The sequence below is a fragment of the Pleurodeles waltl genome, chromosome 6 (assembly GCF_031143425.1).
Source record: "Pleurodeles waltl isolate 20211129_DDA chromosome 6, aPleWal1.hap1.20221129, whole genome shotgun sequence".
In the NCBI taxonomy this organism is placed as follows: Eukaryota; Metazoa; Chordata; class Amphibia; order Caudata; family Salamandridae; genus Pleurodeles; species Pleurodeles waltl.
Genome location: NC_090445.1, coordinates 578,151,610 through 578,172,431, shown reverse-complemented (window position 1 = coordinate 578,172,431; position 20,822 = coordinate 578,151,610). Strand labels below are relative to the sequence as shown.

The 20,822-nt window shown below is 45.8% G+C and overlaps 1 protein-coding gene across 3 annotated transcripts in view; it reads right to left on the bottom strand.

The window, feature by feature from the left end:
* The window catches only part of FKBP5 (FKBP prolyl isomerase 5), an 805,772-nt gene extending 785,380 nt beyond the window's left edge, over positions 1-20,392 (bottom strand). For 2 of the 3 annotated variants that reach the window (XR_011204865.1, XM_069238765.1), the window contains exon 1: positions 20,264-20,392. The gene's annotated coding sequence lies outside the window, so the exon portion shown is untranslated. The remainder of the gene's footprint in view (positions 1-20,263) is intronic. The other variant, XM_069238763.1, reaches the window with a different exon arrangement.
* Positions 20,393-20,822: the final 430 nt, after the last annotated feature.

Sequence of the window (20,822 nt, the reverse complement as noted above, 5' to 3'; positions counted from 1 at the left end):
TGTATCACAGCAGTTGGCTCATCAGTCTTTGACACAATGTACATCAACAGTGGGGTACAGCACAATTCAGTGCTGTAACTGGAACAGTCTATAGCATAATATTACACTGACAGGTTGTTCAAAAATCGCAATTGGATACTAAACCCTAAAAAAAATAGGAGTATGGAACAGAGATGAGATTTAAGAATGTTCAATGGTTTTTTTTTTTTAAATGCAAAAACGCCATAAGATTACACCTTCACAGAAAGCTACGACGTTGTATGGACCACCACTACTATGTGGCAGACAGAGATCAGACCATCTGGTGAAAGAGAATAAAATGTCATCCTCTGTCAACATTGTTCACTGTCGCCTGTTTCAGTCAACAGTGCAGGCTCAGCCTTAGAACAGGAATCACAGAACATTCCAGGCAATCAAAGACGACCTGAAAAAGTACTAATGACAAATCACAGAAAAGTCTACAAATGACTGCAGAGAAAGCTTGTCATCTTGAAAAACTGTCGCCTACCAAGTGTGCAGCACGTTTGCCCATGCACACCACCCCCTCCTTGCAACCAAGTGCATCCAAGCTCCTCCTTGCAGTGTCACAATTCAGATCTTTCCTACTTGAGGTGTGGGTATGTGTGTGATAGAAATTGTGTTTCTGGTTGGCAGAGGTAAGCACCTTGTCCAAGTAGGAACAGCAATCCTTGTCAGGGTCAGTAAACAACACACTTAAATTAACCTGTGCTCACCCCCTGGTAGCTTGGTGCAGAGCAGTTAGGCTTACCATTAGAGGGAATGTGGAAAGTATTTGTCCACAATTAGATACAGTAACCTAGTAAAAACAACACAAAAAGACTCCACACCAGTGTAGATAGAAATAGTAGACTGTTTACTGTACTATTATAGATACTCAAGTTATGCACTTTAAAAGTATACAGGTCAACAGAGTGCTTCAGCAGCACTCATGATCATCCAGTCACTGGTGGTCAAATTAACTGGGGAGAAGCAACCCAAAATCAAAATAAGGTATGTTTGTTATTACTTTCTTGCAATTTTGTGGCCAAAACAGTGCTCAAAGTAGCAAACATGGTTCTACAGGTCCCACAGGACCAGTAAAATTGGGTCACTTCAGCCACCAGCGAGAGGGTAGGTCGGCTACCTTGATCTTGTGGTCCCTTTCTCACACATAGTAACTTTCTCTGAAGCAGCAGGGGTGGCGGGCTCGTGGTTTGGGTCCTGCATCACTTGGGCTCCCCGGCTGGAAGGCGGTGCAGCGATGGGCCGTGCTGGGCTGTCCTTGAGACAGACTCTGCAGTTCAATTAAAAAGAAAAGCACAGATCCAGCATTACCCCTCGATCAGGCCTCTCACCTCAGAGCTGCTGATGTCAGTGCGCATCATTGCTTCTTCTGATGCTGGCAGGTCTAGCTGATGCATCATCACTGTTGGAGCTCCGATTATTAGGTCAACACCGAGGGCCTCATTATGAGTTTGGCAGGTGGCAGAAGCCACCTGCCAAACTCCTTCCGCCTCCAGGCTGCCCATACGGCCTGAACCCCGCCGGCCCTATTAGGAGTTCACCGCAGGGTCGTCATGCGGAAACAGAGATTCCACCCCCCGGCCCTGCGGTGATCAGGGCCTTAACAATGCAGCCGGCTCCATTTGGGCGGGTGCAGTAACACCCGTCGCGCATTCCACTGCCCGGCCCGTAATTCGTGCAATGGAATGCGCGACGGGGCTGTGCAAGGGGGCCCCTGCACTGCCTACGCCAAGGCCATCAGAACTCAGATATATGTAGATGGGTACTCCAATACACCTATCCTTCCTCGGTTGTGGCTGTCTAGAGGGAATGCACCAAGTGTAGATGATACTCAACCCAGATGTGTATAGGAGACTGGCTGTCAGGCACACAGAGCAGTAAGTGCAGAGAAATATCCACTTTCTAAAAGTTGCATTTCTAAAACAGTAATGTTAAATCCAACTTCTTCAGTAAGGAGGATTTATCATTATCATTCCAAACATATGAAACATGAAAAAGCTACTCCTCTCTGATCAGGAATTACAACTTAAAGGTGCATTTAAGGATTCCCAATGCTAGCCTACGAGAGGAGTAGGCCTCACAGTAATGAAAAATAAAATCGGGTGTTTTCACTACCAGGATAAAGGATCATGTCCTACATTTTACTTACATTGCACCTATCCCTTATAGTTACTTAGGGCCTACTTTAGGGATGACATTTGTAACAAAAGGGGAGTTTAAGGCTTGCCATGTAGTTTTAAAGGCCAATTTGAAGTGGCAGCAAACTGCACACACAGGCACAGCAGTGGCAGGCCTGAGACAGGTTTGAAAGGCTACTTCGTTGGGTGGCACCATCAGTACTGCTTGTCCACTAGTAGCATTTGAAGTACAGGCCCTGAGTATATGGTTTACTGCTTTACAAGTGACTTATCAGTACAACAAATAAGCCAATCAGTTATACACCAATGTCATCATGTTGAGGAAAAAGCCAGAGGAAAAACAAAAAAAATTGGGAAACCGTTCAGAGAGGGCCATTTTCCAACGGGGTGGAACTTCTTTTTTGTTCTGGCACTCAAGATTTGGAATGCCCTTATATCTTCCTGTATCTCAGATCATCATACTTTTAGGAAAGTCTTTAAAACTCTTGCTTTGCTGCAAGCTGTCTTTCTGATTCAGTCCCCCTGCTCATATCTAGCACCATGGTGAGTATGCAGTATAAAAATGACTTTCATTGATTTATTTATTTTCATGCTGAATGATCGAATCCTCTCAGGAGATCTGCCCAAAGCTCAGGAAAACAGACATCGGTGTAGCCATACAGATGCTAACGTTCCTTATTGAGTAACGGCTAGATACACTAAAGGCTTTCTGTAACTAATTATAAGGTATCTATTTACACATTAGCTTACCACATTTACTATATACTTAAGTGAGCATTACATATGATGTGTCAATGTACAAGTACAATGGAACACTGCTCAGAAATAAAATTCGTAATACCACCATAAGTGCTAGTCTGTGGCTAGGTGTGTGCACCTGTGCTGTATCATGGTTTGGTGTAATTCCAAGCCAGAGGAGGATCATGGCTCAATATACATCACAGTAGTTACAAAATCACAACTGGGCTTAATGTTTTCACTCAAAGGCTCTGGACTATGGCTGGAGGTGTTAACATAAATATTGATTTTTTGTTTGTATGTGCGCACACACCGGTGCTTGATCAATGATGGGTGCATACATCAACAGGTGTGAGATCATGGTTTGGTGTATGCACAAAGTGGGTGAGATCATTGTTGGATGTGTGCACCAAAGAACGGTGCCAGAACAAATGTTGTTCAGTATTTAGCGCAAAATGCAGTCACCAACGAATCCCAGTTCAACCTCATTCTTCTCAAATATCCACTTCACCAGAGATTCCACTGTGAGTTTTCATCACCATCATACTCGTCCTGTCTCAGTGAATCCTACTCGTTTTTAAACACCTTACATGTGGATCTATCCAGTCATACTGCCCACCTAGCACCCACAAGAAATCTTCATTTTTCAACTGTAGATCTCTGGCACGTGTACCATCCTTTTTTTATTACACATTCTTCAAAGCCCTTTTTTTTGGCTGGTGGTGCGCCTAGTACCCTGACACCAACACTGGCATCTTCGCCAACTAGACTGAAGCCTACACAACAACACACAAAGGAACTTCACACTTTCACTAAGACAGAAAAAATTGCCAACACATCTGTACCTTTTCCAGTAAACACAGTCAGGTATGCTTGCACTGGAAATACACATTCAGTGGAGCAGAAATGCACACAGCATACTGTGCAAGATTAGGTTTAGACCGCAAGTCTCATCCCAGCACGACCTGACCCCTCTGTTTACTGGTTTACTCTGGACATACATAATCACTTCATCATATCTCTCCCCAACTTTGTCTTTTTCGCCACCCTACACACTACATCTCAGTCCATTTTGCTTCACCTTCCAAGCTAGACAATAGCACAGAAGGAATATAAAGGATCAGTTTAACAATGAGGTACCCAGTATCGATGGCCGGCAGCATCTGCACAAGTACAACAATATAATCCACTGATAATCTCCAAAACATCAATGTATATTCCCCATTCAGTTAGGATTTCGGCCAAGATATGGGACAGAGACTGCCTTCTAGGGGTTCTGACATTATGCTCCAAACTCAGCAGACAAAGGAGTGGCTTGCTTGCTCATTATGTTCAATCGCTCTGTGACCCAAAAGACCTTGGTCCATTCAATACTTCTTGATAGGACAGCCACGGCCAGCAGTAAGAATGTTGCTTTGTTTCAGTTCTTTCTTTGCAATAGGATGGTGAGAGGTAAATAAGGAATTTTACCGCTGTACTACTCAACAACTTTCAGGAGGAGTTGGTAAATGTGTAATCATACGTTGATGACATCCACATGTGTGCCACATATCCCAATAACAATTCCTCCGAAGTTGTTCTACAGAGAATCCTGTGGGGTCGTCAAAACTCAGAAAGGGCAAAGTAGCTGGCAAATAAATAGTCCTAAAAATAGAGATTCTTTTTATGATACAAAAAAAGAACAATACTGGGAGAATTACTAGTCCAGGGTCTTGCTGGTCAACAAATTCAATTTTTAAAGAAGGTGGAAATAATCTTGGTATGACTTTTGAGAAAGTTATGTCCTTGAAATCAACAGACTAAAATAGCTTAATTTATCTAAGTAAACTAGAATACCTCAAACCTACTTCTCCCCACGCCCAAAAGGGCTCGGTGATTGTAGCCTACATTTATGCCAGCTGAGGGTTGGACTGGGAAGAAAAACAAACCTGGGCACCAAAATAAAAGTGTCCGCCTTTCGAAAGCAAGGCAGAGCATAATTGGCTAATTTTGTAAATGATAGTACCTCGAAACTTTAGTGACATACGGTATGGGTGGTCTATGAGTTATGGAACTGCTGCTGGTATTGTTTTTGCTAATACTGGGGAAATGCAGCAGTGAAAATCCCTGCATTGTCTACCACCCTATTGCTCGGTCAATGAGATGCTAGCATCCATGAGGCTCATTGTTCATTCACTCAACTTTATCCTGCTCCTTTCATCACTTGAGGTCCCACGTTTAACCTTCAGATGTCCCATTCAGGACTTTGAGGAGACCTATGCTAAGAGCAGCCCAAAACAAATATTTTGTTGTTTAAAATGGTATTTGCATTTTTGGCTTGGAGAATGGATACAATATAAACAGACAAAATATATAAATCTGTACTTCTCAAGTGTACTCAAAGTGCCACCAAAACCTTACCTCTTGCTGTGTTTCACACCAAACATTTAAATGTAGCTTATAAAATTAGCAGTCTGCATAAAATGTCAAAGTAAAACTACAAGTCACAGAATATAGTATGCTTTAGGATAAAAACAACCGACAAGCGTCAAACATAATGATACAGGACCACTTAGCAGATATGGCCATCTTCAAGAAAGACAAGGTTTAATTTAAAAATGTCAGTTATTTCACTAAAATATTTTGGACCACAGGAAAATAATGTAACAGCTTTTGTAAGAATACCCATAATGCAATAACAGGACATTATTGTCCTTAGAGTATTTAGAAACGTGCAGATTCTCGATCATATATAAATGAAGAACTAGACTCATCTCTCGTTTTGTGTCAGTATATCATCACGCTTTATTTTTACCAAGCATTTCGATACCTGCTAATGTGAAAAGCTAAACAAATATAATGCAAATGTACAAACAGGAATGGATGGGCTTCTCACACCTGGGACAAAGAGAAACTTCCCTGTTTTTATATATATATATATATATGTAGCTCCCAAGTTTAGGTGGAGAGCAGCTCTAGTAAGGAGCACCCTGCAACACCAGAGACACTCTAGATTTGCTCACCTCAAATGTCTGCTTATCTAGCAAAGTTTTTAAGCATAGGATCAGCACAGTGCTATCCACGCCGAGCTAGATAGTGACAAAGGCCCTCATTACGAACATGGTGGTTTGTCCCCCCATGCCGGCATTGGCAGCTGAAGCCGCCAGCCGGCATGGCGGGCCAAACGGTCATATTCTGAACATGGTGAGGGCCGCCATCGACAGCCCTCACCCACCGCCAGGCTCCCACAGTCAGGCAGCCTGGCGGTGAGTTGAAACACTATCCGCCAGGGTAGCTGCGCTACCCTGCAGATAATGTTGAATTTTTCGCCAGCCTTTTCCTGGCGGGATATCCTGAGAGGGAAAGGCTCGCGGAGGGGGTGCCCCTGCACTTTGCATGGGCAGTGCAGGGTCCCCGGTACAGAGCCCCGTCGCGCAGGTCACTGCCCGATTTTCGGGCAGTGATCTGCGCAACAGGTGCAACTGCACCTGCCGCACAGAGGCATTGACGGCGGCGCCACATGCCCCAGCCGGGACTTTCGCCGGCCCACAGAAATGTTCATAATGTGGCCGGCGGGGTTCCAGGGTCACTGGCAGTCAGTGTTTTGACCGCCAGCATGAACACGGCGGTAACAACACAGTGCTATCCACGCCGAGCTAGATAGTGACAAAGGCCCTCATTACGAACAGGGTGGTTTGTCCCGCCATGCCGGCACTGGTGGCTGAACCGCCATATTCTGAACATGGTGAGGCCCGCCATCGGCAGCCCTCACCCACCGCCAGGCTCCCACAGTCAGGCAGTCTGGCGGTGAGTTGAAACACTATCCGCCAGGGTAGCTGCGCTACCCTGGGGATAATGTTTCATTTTTCAACAGCCTTTTCCTGGCTGGATATCCCGCCAGGGAAAGGCTGGCGGAGGGGGTGCCACTGGGCACCCCTGGGGGCCCCTGCACTGCCCATGCACTTTGTGTGGGCAGTGCAGGGGCCCTGGTGCAGACCCCATCGTGCAGGTCACTGCCCGATTTTTGGGCAGTGATCTGCGCAACGGGTGCAACTGCAACTGCCGCACAGAGGCATTGACGGCAGCTCCATATGTCTCGGCCGGGCCTTTCGCCGTTCCACAGAAATGTTCATAATGTGGCCGGCGGGGTTCCAGGGTCACTGGCGGTCAGTGTTTTGACCACCAGCATGAACACGGCGGTAACAACACAGTGCTATCCACGCCGAGCTAGATAGTGACAAAGGCCCTCATTACGAACATGGTGGTTTGTCCCGCCATGCCGGCACTGGTGGCTGACCCGCCATATTCTGAACATGGTGAGGCCCGCCATCGGCAGCCCTCACCCACCGCCAGGCTCCCACAGTCAGGCAGTCTGGCGGTGAGTTGAAACACTATCCGCCAGGGTAGCTGCGCTACCCTGGGGATAATGTTTCATTTTTCAACAGCCTTTTCCTGGCTGGAATTCCCGCCAGGGAAAGGCTGGCGGAGGGGGTGCCACTGGGCACCCCTGGGGGCCCCTGCACTGCCCATGCACTTTGTGTGGGCAGTGCAGGGGCCCTGGTGCAGACCCCATTGTGCAGGTCACTGCCCGATTTTTGGGCAGTGATCTGCGCAACGGGTGCAACTGCAACTGCCGCACAGAGGCATTGACGGCAGCTCCATATGTCTCGGCCGGGCCTTTCGCCGTTCCACAGAAATGTTCATAATGTGGCCGGCAGGGTTCCGGGGTCGCTGGCGGTCAATGTTTTGACCGCCAGCATGAACACGACGGTTGTTACCGCCGTGTTCATAATGACCCCTAAAGTCTTTTGCAATTTGTACAGCAAAGTCTTTAAGCATAGGTTTGACACAGTGTCAACCTTGCCGAGCTGTAAAATGACAAAAGACATTTACCACTCCAGGCACGGTATATATATATATATGTATATATAAATGCACACAATACAGACTCCACTGCTAACTGCCATACTTGAGTAGAAATCTAGGCCACTGTGGACACATCCAATAAAGTTCTTGCGTAAATGTCCCATTTCAGACAAACTTTCTAAAAGCCTTGAAACAACCATACCCATCAAACCATGGAAGAAAAAAATCCCTTTCCACCTCCCCACGCCAGCGTCTGAAAAGTCCGTAAAGCACTTCTACCATGGATTACATGCACATTTTACAGGGCGGCCGTCTAAAAACTATATGCCTGTGACCTAAAAGAAATAAAGCCAGCTAGTTGTGCAAGGATGTAAAACTATGAAAAACAGAAACCGTATTCTTCAAAAGACTTTGGAGGAAAATATTCAACTTTGACAATAAAAATTAGCTCCCAAAGCAGTGCAGACTCTGACAGACCTCCATGAAAAATACCAAGAGGGTCCACTGGACACAACGAATTTCTTAAGCTATGTGCCCAACCAAAAAACACTTTACATATCAATTGTATATTCCACAGGTACTCTGATACCTTTGCAAGCCACATCATCTAGAAAGCTGCTAACTTTGCACAGTTTCTTCTATTCAAATCCAAGTCCCTCTCCCTCAAAGCCTTTCCCACCAAATCAGACTACCTCTGTCCCCAACCTACACTGTGCTCATTTAGTCTACAGACACAAAAATAAACTGCCAACCAAGCCAAAGTCTCAAACATAGCTGGTTCCCCAGGAGATCTCTGCGTGTCAACATCAAGTATGTACTGCTGGACTCCTCTACTGCCATACCAGCTACTGAAATCATCAACTCCTCCTTAACAAGTGTCGTCAAACAACTGGAAGATATCATATCAAATCTATTCTGAAGAAACAGGGACTTGACCAGGCGAACCCAGCTGCCTACAGACCAATAGCATACAGAGCCTTTATAGATAAATTCACTGAAGAGGCAGCCTTCCTCCAGATATCAATTTTCATCAAACAACAATCTGCTAGACAGAATGGATTCAGATTGGTAAAATAAAAACACAGAATCCGCTCTAATGCCCATTTGGGATGAATTTCAGGTGGCTGCCAACATGAACGGAGTTGCTGCTCTGTTATTTAACCAGAAGGATAGCATTTAAAGCTCTCTGCATTGCATAACAGGAGGGACACGTTCTGGGACCTGACTCGCACAATCGTACAGCAGGTGATACAAAGAAGAAACCTGAGATTTTTTTTTTTTTAAAGGCTTAGTGCAGATAATTCTGCATTCCATAAAACATATATAGGGGTCGAGGGCTGTGCCTCAGAATAGATAAGCAAGCTATGGAACCATGGGTGAGATGATCAAAGTGCTTTACCCATTTTGTATCTATGGGAAGATGCGCTTATAAATATGGCCCAAACTCCCAAAAGACTCACGGTCTTTGTATTTGCTGCTTGAGAACCTATCTTCACATTTGTTTACTTTCCACCACACATTTAATGGATATGCACGCTGCTCCATCAAGTTTAGAACACGCCCTCCAGGCGCGCACACACACACCAACGCTCTACTTTAACGGATGACACGGCTAAAAGTACCCGTCTCTTATCAATCTGCCACAGAATCAGGACCGCTGACTACCTGCAAAGTGCTTTGGAACTTTGACAAGATGTATGACCACGCCATAGAATGGATGGATCTCCTTCTCTTCACGTGTAGGTTTCATCTCTTCTAAAAACAAAACTGCAAGTCACAACCACTATTTTTGACTACAGAAAGGCAAGTAGAGAGAGCACATGACCGGTAGGCTGTTCTAGCATTGGTTAATTTTTTTTTTTTTAATTCAACTTCATACAGGTTTGTGGCACAGCCATTCCTACTTACGGTTTTATGAACGTTTACATGCACTGTTGATACAAAACTAACATGGACATAGAATCAGATTCACTTATGTGCCTCATGAATCCAGCCAGATCACTCCTCTTGATGTCAGCATCATGAGGAGTCACTTCCACGCCGTGTTGGACATCCCTTTCACCCTGTGCATGCCACTGTGGCTCCTCTTTGCTCTCATACCAAGTACACCTCCACAAAGATCATGAGACACTGCACGGGCAAGAATACTGATGGTAGCCCGCTTGCCCATTAGACCTGGCAGCATAGCGCCAGCTAATTAGCTGCAGCTAATGCTATGTGCACGGCCCACAGTCTCTTTAACAACCCATCTAGTATTGCTGAGTTTTGACCTCTATCCCCCCTCAACCATGAACCCCTCTTATCTGATCCACAGTATGTCTCATTACCACTTGTTAATTTCACTTTTGCCCTCTGCCTCCCTGAACCTTCTTTTGTCACCAATTATTTCACTTATGACCCATTCTACCCATGTATTCATATATTTTCCTCTTCAACATTTTAATTGCAATGACTTTTATTTTATCTTTTTCTCCTGTTTAATCCCCTGAGTCACAGTATCCCAAACTCTCTTTTTCTTTAACCATTCCAAGTTTAATTTTAAACGTTTTATAGAGGGCTGCTAATGATCCGATTTCCTCAAAGCGCAATGTGACTCAAAGCAGTGAAGTGCGGCAGGCTACCAGGTTGCGATTTAAAAACCTACCCGACAGTATGTAGTAGGTGAAACACAATGAATGGAATTCTGGGCATGTCTGCCAAGGTAAGAATGCCAAGATAAGGCCTTTAACGTAGAAGTTCAGGACCAGATGGGGAGTGTGCCACACTTTGTCATCTGACTGACATGCCTCTGAATGCTGGGGGAGGCAGTGTCATTACCGAAATGCAGAGAAAATAGGTGAACCTTCAGAAGTCTTCTGGATTTGATTTAGTCATCCTTCAGTCATAGATGCAAGGTCAAGAAATTCCACAGTGTATCACTGCACAAGTAGGAGCCACCCAAAAACTCTTGTTCTTCTTAAGAAGGTCTGTCGTTCCCGGACAGAAGTTAGAGGGTGAAAGGGGTTCTAAGGTAGATGGGTGCACAATCATGGTGTACCCTATGTTTCGTGCATAGGATCTTCAAGGTAGAGCTGTTTTTTATTGGGAGCCAACAGAGGGATTTTAAGGCAGGTCGTATGGGGTCTTGCATATTCAGAACAATTAAAAGGTGGATGGTGTACTTTTGAACTCTTTCAAACTTTGGAATGGTCATTACAGAAAGTCCCAGCGTATAGGCTGTTACAGTAGTCCAAAAGCGACAGTACCAATGAGATGATCAGATAGATTTTCTGGCAACAATACATTAAAAACAAAACCCTATTTAGTAGTTGGAGATGTTGGAAAGTGGTTTTGAGGACATCAATTGTTTGAGGGGGTTGAATGAGAGGTCACAGTCAAAAAACACTCCCAAGTTCCAAGCAATATGCACCGACTTTGGTGAGAGGTCCATCTTGGTAGATCAGAGCAGTGAAAAAGGGGATGACTAGCCCCAGCAGTAGGATTTTTGTTTTCTCACCACATAGGTGTAACCAGTGGTACTTCATCAGCCAGTGGACATGGGCAAGGCACTGAGCCAAATTAAGGCGCTTGCCCAGGTCATTCTTCATTCTGATGTAGAGCGGTGTATCGTCTGCACACATGTGAATGTCGTTCTTAGAAGAGATCAAGATGGCAGTCAGGTGTGCCATGTAAAAGTTGAAGAGTGAGGGTCTTGGGGAGGAATGGCCCCAATTTTACACAGCGAAAACAGCTTAGCAGGAAGGATTCAAACCAAGACAGTGTAGAGACGGATACATAGGCCAATGTGGACAAACCTTTGAGTAAGATATGATGGTCTATGATATCAAAGACAGCCGATACGTCCAAGAAGAGCTGCATGCAAAGGAGACATGCATCAAGAAGTATTTCTAAAATGTTATGAAGGGTGGCCTCAGGGCCCTAGTGGAGTAAAAAAACTGCTTGATTGTCACTTATGAGGTTGTGTCTTGCCTTCATCGTGATGACAACTAGCATGTAACAACTATTTTAGGTGCCTTAGCAAAGCTGGTAGGACAAGATGCATAAGCAAATAAGAGAGAATGTCTGAATCAGTCATTTCTTCTTTTAGGGTTGGGGGGAATATGGCATGCAAGAGGGACAGCATAAGGACCTGAGTGCTGAAGGAGGAGTTGATTAGTCTAGTGATGATAGGTGTGAGGGCAACCAGGCTCAAGCTGATGATTTTGGCATTAAAAATGCCCCAGGAAAGTGCAGATGTTTTGAAGGAGGACAGGATAATGCTCATGTCAGCCTCAGCGACAGTCTCTAAGTTACAGAGATGGGTAGAACTGTGGAAATGGCAGAGCTAACAAGACCTGAGGAGAGTTCCTGGTGATACAGGCCCTAATTATGTCAATTTTATCTGTGAACAAGGACATGAGGTTGGCTTGGTGCTCATGGAGTGAGCAGTCACGAGAGGGAACTCCGGCCCGGGACCTCCGAATCAGACTCATCCTGATGGCGCTGCTTGCAATTCTAGCAGCACACCCTGTTGGAGAGGGCCTGGAGGATGAGGGCTCACAGACCAGGGGATTTTGAGCCCTGAGCGAGGTGAAAATGGGCTCCTGGGAGCGGCGGGGGAACTGACTGCGCACCGCCTGACCTTAAGATGGCAGTCGCGCTGATCTAGTCATCCTCTGTTTCCTCCCCCCCAGCGTGCCCGAGCTGCGCTGGTGACCGGCGAGAGTTGAGGCGGTTGCGGGGACGATCGGTGCAGGGCCCCCCATGTGTGGGGGAGTATTTCGAGGGAGCGTAAGCGGCGGAGCCTGGAAGCTGCTTGTCCCCAAGATGGCGGCCACGCTGGTGCTGCAGCAAATGGAAGAGGGGCCAGGCATGGTCGGTGAGGCAGGAGCTGCACTAAATCTCGATGTCAACGAGCGCCTAGGAGATCGGTTGAAGGCCCAGTTGCCCTGAAACGACCTGGGAGGGTCCTGGAACTCACTTAGTCTGCGGTGGAGCGAGGAGGGTGCGGCTGCGGCCTGGAGGTCGGTTGGGCCCTCGGGGTGGTGTTCTCTCCCAATATTCGCAAACAGACAAGACCCGGGAGCTGAAGAACACTGGGTGCTGGCCTGCGGCCCTGTCGGGGCCTAGGGCCTGTGCAGGCACTTACCAGGACCGGGCGATCTGTGCTGCATAATCCGAGGGAAGCGAGACGAGGTGAGCTGTGCAGCTTCATTAGGCGATATTGACTGGGGGAAGAGCGACGACTCAGGCTTCGCAAAATAGAGCGCCCCCCTCTTCCACCTAGGATGGGCAAAACCTGGAAAAAGAAGGAGGCAGCGGGAGAGGTAGGTGCGCAACAGGCCTTAATCCGCCCTCCTCTGCCGAGACTTTGCAGAACGACACGACTGAAGTCCCATCTGGGAACCCCACGCTAGCTGATATCATGCAGGCCTTTACCTTCACTAGGGAGAGTCTGGAGACAAAAATCGACTCCCTGGCGGTTGATCTGGGCCTACTCAGGGAGAACCAACGCCACCTTGCGGAAAGAGTAATAGCGACGGAGCAGACGCTGGGCACCCTCGGCCCGGGACTGACTGCAGCGGAAGCCCGAATCGCTAAACTGGAGAAGCAAACAGAAGATCTTGCCGCTCGAGCTGAAGACGCAGAAAATAAATCCAGAAGAAACCACATCTGTATAATAGGCCTCCCTGAGCAGATCGGTCAGAGCAACCTCCCTGAGTTTTTGGAGCGTTGGATCGCTGAAGCTGTTGCACCCGAAGGCCTTTTGCACTTTTTCGCCCTTGAGAGGGCGCACAGGGTCCCTGCGAGGGCGCCTTCCCCGGGAGCTGCACCGCGGCCGGTAATAGCTCGCCTACTGCACTACAAGGACCGGGACAACATACTGACACAGGCCAGAATGGCAGAAGAAATAAGGTTGGAAAACTCTTTGATCCGTATTTTTCCAGACTTTTCAAGAGAGGTGCAGAACGTACACAGAAATAAAAAAGCGCCTCCAACAAATGGACATCCCCTATTCAATGATGTTCCCTGCTAAGCTGAGAGTGGCGGATGGCAGAGGAGCGAGATTTTTCCGCACGCCACAAGAAGCAAGAGACTGCCTGGAAGAGCGGGGAGACTCGGCCGGGGAGGGTCCCCTGAGATGAAGGAGGCTTGGGATCAGATTGACTTGGCGTTGCAAATGGAGCACTCAGACCTGGGCCCACACACGGGCAACTTCACATGCGGATTGATGCCCTCTCAGTAGCACACGCTGGGGAAAGAATGGATCTCCGGGCGGGCTACATGGGACGCCCCGTGCAGCTGGCGCGGCCGGGTAAATCAGGCATGACCAGACATGATACATAGTCATCACAGGACATAAGCTGAGGGGAGAGGGAGGGAACCAGTTACGTTTTTGTTTGAGTACTACACACACTTAGCGGACACACAGACTGAATCACCAGGTACATTACAGCCTTCCAGTTGTCTGTACGTCAACCATGTGGATGAACCGGCTGGCCAGGCTTGAACCTCACGCTAACTATGGCGATACCTATGGGAAATAAATTCTCTTAAGCTGATGGAAAATGTTATATTGGTATAAAGATACCTTCACCAGTATCCTATTAATTATGTAAAAGAGCGAACGACATTTAACAACAAAAATTTGTACCATGAGAAGTTCGAACGCCTGACTCATTGATGTATGTATGAATCATTACCACTTTACAGCAATAAAATTTGTTTACAAAAAAAAAAAAACAAGGACATGAGGTTGTTGCAGAGTAAGGTGGTCGGGGCATGCAACCTGGAAAGTGAGCTGGGAGACAGCATATGATATGATTTATGGGTCTTTACCAGCATATTTGCTACTCCCAATTCAATTCTAGGGGAGGGGAGCACCAGGGACGTCACTCGGTATGAGCTTAAGAAGACAGCAAAGGGCAGGTCAGATCAGGAATGGTATGTGCCAGCTGCCAGGCAGCCAGCGAGGGTCAAGGAAGCACCCACAGAACAACCAGTCCACAATCCAAAACTCCCAGGCCCACCCAGAAAACGTACAAAGGATAGCTGTGGGGTAGGGAGTCAATCAGCAAATATGAAAGGCCAAACAGCACACACATTCAGTCCTGTACTCTGTCAAGGCAGGTCAGCAGTGCTCCAAGGCCCAGGTTGGGTAGCAATCTGTTGGGCGGCACTACAAGTCACCAGGATCACCGTTGTCAGGTGAATCTCTCAGTGAGAATGTTGGGGGGCTGGTCAGACACAGAAGGGGCACAGCAGCAAATGCAGGTTCCTCGACAGATCCACAGCAGGTTGTTTGTTAGGTATGTTAGCCTTCTTAAGCCAGTAGCTGAGGTCTCCTTTCTTTACCCCTCATCCCATTTTACGCAGATTTTTGTGCAAATTGTTGTTGCACCCTCTCAACCACTTTGTCCTTTTATTACCTCTATGTAGGTCATCATTCCACTTTCAAACCCTACTTCCATGTAATTCTTCTTGACCTTTATTTATCGATGCTTTATCCCATAGACACAGAATGTGTAAAAGTCTGTGATAAATCAGGCCCTCTATTTGGTTTCCTGTTAGTAATCCATACCTTACACGTTGATACTGTCTGGCCAAATGTTTTACCTCGTTAGTATCAGTTAAATTCTCAACTACAGCAATAAGCAACTGAAAGGTGCCCAGTAAATCTTCGTGAAGGGACTTCCACTGGACGTCATCGTATTTTTAGTAACTTTTGATCCACCTGAACTAGAATTAAATTTATTTTAATTAAAATCTGCAAATTATGCATTAGATGATGGATTATGCAGCAAATATATTAGGCAGAAAATGGTGCTGCTACTGTAGAATCTATTAATGCAGTGCCTTGGCATTTGACGTGGAGAGAGGAAAAGGGGTAGTTGATCAATAGGAAAAGACCAGTACTGGAAAGCAGGGGTGTTTCCGTGGCTGTGGTTAACAGAGAAAGTATATTTTTACAACATGGTATGTTTCATGTGCACCACAGCAGTAAAATAACCTGCCTGTATTAGGTACTTAACACTGCATTTTTACCATTTCAAAATCGCCAATATCTGGCAGTATTTTTTAGTCACTGTAAAAGTACTAAATGTATCAACCTCAGAAGGATGAAGGGCTAATTTGGCTGTGGACTGCGATTTCGTAATTCTGCATGTCACATAAAATGTGAGCAATTGGCGTTTACACTGCTGTTCAATACTCCGGGCATAAGCAGTACAACATCTATCTAACGCCAACTGGTTGATGTACACCAGGAATTCACAACTGCTCAACCTTGAGGGCATGAGTTAGTTTTGGAAGTGTTAGCGACTGCATTATCACTACAGCTGGGAAACCAAACCGGCTACGGACTACCTAGTTAATCGCCGGGATAGTTAATGGAACTCATCATAAACATTAATCCTGGCTGTCGTTGTATGAACGTGGTAAGTAGTGAACTGTGTACGTGCAGCATGATGGAAGAAAGGCGTACTTTGTGCCCTTCAGTGGTTCACCAGTTCCGGGCACAATTAGAATGCGCCATTGGTGTGCGAACCCCGAGAAACGAGCGGCAGCTGGCATTTAACCAACTTCGAGTTCACCCGGTGTTACGCCGCCTGGTATAAAGGAGAGGGGGCAAGCGGGGCGCACCATGGTCGGGAATGAAATTAGCACCGAAAGAAATGTCGCTGGTTATGACGACCGTTGTCTACGCTCCACAACCAGTAAAGGGAGATAGCAACAGTTACACAGTCATGTACTGGATCTACGAATGGTTATGGTAAAAATGTTCGCTTTAAAGGATGAAGAGCGGGTAGGATTTCCATGAGATGGTCAAAGCCGCGCTTCGAAGGCTTTGCACAGTTAAAGCATTCGACGGTGTGTGTTTACTTGCGCCTTCCATGCAGCGCAAGGAGTGTGGCTAGGAAGATGATTGAGGTCGATGCCAGTGCGCACGCCTTAGAGTGGCCTTGAATTAGTTTCTTGGAAACGCGAGCCAAAAAAGACCTGAGCTTTCTTGCGATTTCAGCCGCTCACCCTTTTAACTCGGTCACCAAGATCTAACCCCCTTCCCCACCACCACCCTCTCATGAAGTGGACAAATTGCACATCGTGAAGGCGGGAAACCTGGGATAAGCCGTGGCTTCCAGTTTGACCAAATTGTGTGATCCTAGCCATTTTTTTAATTTGATTGACCCTCCTGAAAATACACCAGTGGCTTAAAATACTCTAATTTAGGATGAACAGTGTACAAAACTCTTGTATGTTGATCCTTTACTATTGCTCCAAATGATCCATAAGAACAACATAAGCAACATGTAGGATGCTGAATTGCCTCACGGTTCACTTTTGGCATGGTCACCATGAGGGTGGGAGGAGTGGCATTATTATTTCCAAGATTATGTTTAGAAACCATCACTTTTGATAAATGTCTCAATTCAGTCACAGAGCCCAATGTACTGAAGACAAACGTTTCCATAAAGAAAACCTCTTTTACAATTTGACAATTTACAAGTCAAATTATATTGAGGGCTGTGCTCGTTTTATGGCTCTTTCAGCCAGGCCAGACCGTTGGATCAGTTCCCCCTTTTAATTCCATGGCTCACCCATTTCTACATAGAGGTAAATATTAGAGAATAAAAAGAAGATTAAGGGCTCAGTGAAAGCCGCAAATGGTAAAAATATTGGGCCACTCGGCTGCCATTGTATTTACACCAAAGTAGGAAAAGATGGAAGGTGCAATTGCATATCCTCCCCAGTCAAGGAATCATTCACCATAGGGTTATTGCATGCTCGAAATGGAGCACTGGCATGCACTTGGACTGTGAAGCATTTGGGAGCAGATGTAGGGGATAGTAGATTTTGATTATATTTTTGGAATATACAACAGAACGTTGTTTTTAAGTCGGCTATCAAACCGTGCAACTATCTGGTTAAAAAAGAACCATTATCACAGTACCAATAACATACAGCGACTTAAAGCCCACCCATTGGTTACAATTTTTTGGCTGGAGGGTCACTCTCCTGTTTCTGGCTTCTTATTTGATGGCTTGCTTTATCCATCATGTGTTTGTCCCCTCCCCCTGAGCATAGCTTCTTTACTTGTGTCTTCCACTGCTCAGTTTTTGGGAACTACTTCCTCTATTTGCTAAGGCACTCCACGAGAATGCATATTTTCCAGATATCTCCCTTGTGTGCTTCCACCCTTCCCCAACGCTCATTATTGTTCTCTTGCATCCATGCTTTTACCTGCACTCTTTCACCCCATATTTTTCTCACCCTTGGCACTATGTGTTGGGCTCTCTCACTTGTGTGCTTCACCACGGGTCACCTGTGTTGACACAATGACATAGGATTTCACACAAATACAGGCGTATTACATTTAACACATTAACAATTTTAGGGACATGTACGTGCAGTGAGTTGTCCAAATCATGTGATTTTCAGTCAAGTGCCAGACGAGGGATGATCAACAGATCTCAAAGCTAAAAAGTCTGAAGTTTAGCCACTAGACCACATCTCCTAGGTGTCTGTGATATTTAACAAATGGTGTGCAACTAACTGCATAGTATACAACAGCCACAAACGTTTAAAAACGAATTACTCCCACACAAAAAAATGGTTTGAAGCAGCAATGGATAATTGGACTCTTCAATGTTTAAGGAATTGCAAACAGGCCTTGCGCAAGACTGACACTCTTAAAATGGCTAGAAGTGTGTCTTTTTAGACACTGGCTCGATGTTAAAGTTCACAAACATTTCAGGAGCAGCAGGCCTGGTATTAAAATAGCACACAGCCATTTACAACATATATTGTTCTTGCCCTGGAGTTTTGGAGGCAACTCTGGCAGAAACATTACTTCCTTTAGGTGTAGCAGCAAACACCTCCAGTTTCGAAAGCTTTCGGAGACAGTTTGGGAACTGAACAAGAGTTGAGGACACTGCTGTGTAATTTTCAGTAACGTGAACTATATACTCCAGGCCACTGGAATTATGCAGTTATGAGGCTGTTACTTTATTTACATAATTATAATTTTCCACATAATTCATCATCTGCTGCATAATCTGCAGATATGAACAAAAATAAAAGGTGTTTTTTTTTAACTCAAACAGATCAAAAGCTACTAAAATGCGCTGATGTGTTTGCAGGCAATGAAAGGCTTTTGCAAAGGTTAGGTGGTGGTCGTTCAGTTGTTTATTTCTGTATTTGGTTGCTAAACTGGTACTAATTAGATGAAACCTTTGCCCAGACAGCATTACCCTGGGTGAAAATTACACAATGATACTCTCACAAAATGTGCTGCAGAATTTGCCTTTTGTTGCTGTATAATTTAGTCAACCCTGCCGCATGATTTGCGGCACCCCTGCCATATAATTTGAAAGAACCTTTCTGGGGAATTTGGTTTTTAAATGTACAGTACATCGAGTCATTCCTCTTGTATTCCATTACCTTTACTCTTTCATTTTTCACTTCCTCCTTTATCATTATGTACCCTTTTGACCACAACATATCTCTCGTTACCCTCACGTGCCTATATTTAGTGCTTCTGTTCACCTTCTCGTTTGATCCTTTTATTAAACTTTCCTACTCTCTCTCTCTCTCTCTGTCCTTATCTCCACCTCCACACCAATTTTGCCTATCAATTTTGCCTAACAACTCAACATTCTTACTGTTTTCTTTCCTGTTCGGTCCAGTTTGTATCCTCTTCCTCCCATTTTACCAAAACTCTCAACCACCTGTCGTCTACCTTCTTGCATATCTCTTTGCTCACTCTGGTCATTTTTATCACTTCTCACTTCACCCTGTCATCATCTCAACCTTTTTGCACCTCCTCCCCCCCCTTTACTTTGCTTAAAAACACCTCATCCTCATACGTAATCATTTTAAGCTGCCTCTAATTTGTGTGGCTGTAATTCCACCTTGTACAAAATTTGCAACACTTGCCTTCTCTTCTGTCCTTTTTACCCCCGCCGTTTATGCACCATCCTCCTTCAAAGCGCCCTTCGGTACTTCTTCTATCCCAGTTCATCAATTCAACAGGACTTGCTCCCCCGCTAGTGAATTTCAACTTGCTCAACCACGCGCACGTTTTACACCATGGACCACCTTTCAACCCAGCTACGTCTTTTCGCTTACTCTCATGGACTCTCCTTCAACCCCCAATCTGTCCCCCTCCAAACAGCTACTAAACCCTTCCTCTCACCCTTTTTAATTCAACACTGTATCGCCAATGCACGCTTCTCTACCCTGCTTTTCACAATCGCTTACTTTGGTCACCGTCGAGGACTCCCCTCTATTCCACCATTCACCTCTTTTTTGTTTTTGGTTACACCCGCTACACTACCCCACCCAAGAACCCCTTCTTCTTTTTGCCTTCTGCTCAAATCTAATCCCTCTTTTACAGCATAATTCCACTCTTTCCCAGCACTTCTTGCAAAGCCTGGTTTTATCCTTTCCGCAATTTCTTCACTTCCTCACTCTAAGGTGCTTTAAAACCCGTCTCCCCACTCTCTTCCTTAGCCCCTGAACGTTTCGCGGCACTGTACCTGCCACAGGTTCCACCCGCACCTCAGTCCTCCAGCCCGACAGCGTTCCTACTGCCAGTCTCAGCTACCACAAACGTCGCACGGACTAAAGCCACGCCCTCAGCTCCGCCTCCTACGAGCCAATTGGAGCCAGTCTTGATTTATCCCGCCCGTGTCTTGTATCTTTGCTCTCGAATAACCGCCTCTGACCTCGCGCTCCGAACTGCCAACCGCCACGGGCACCGCCCTCCCAAACTCAACAGCTATTTCATTGGTGCTCTTTGGCCACTGTCAATCTCTTCGGCGACTGGTTTGCGATTGCGTAGCCCAGGGAACTGGGCTCATTCCTCGAGTCTGAAAATCTATTTTTCTGGTTTAATATGATTTTTAAGTCAGCATATCCACGGGTGTATTATATTATTACTGTTTTGGTTTATAGCACGCTGATGGCGCTGCACCGAGGCAACTACTATGTGCATCCTCGCAGTTGCTCATTACTGCCTTTCACCGAGCTGGCACGGCGCTGCTATGTTGAAAAGTGTGGAAAGAAGTTTGAACAACTCCTTTGCAGCGTCACGTG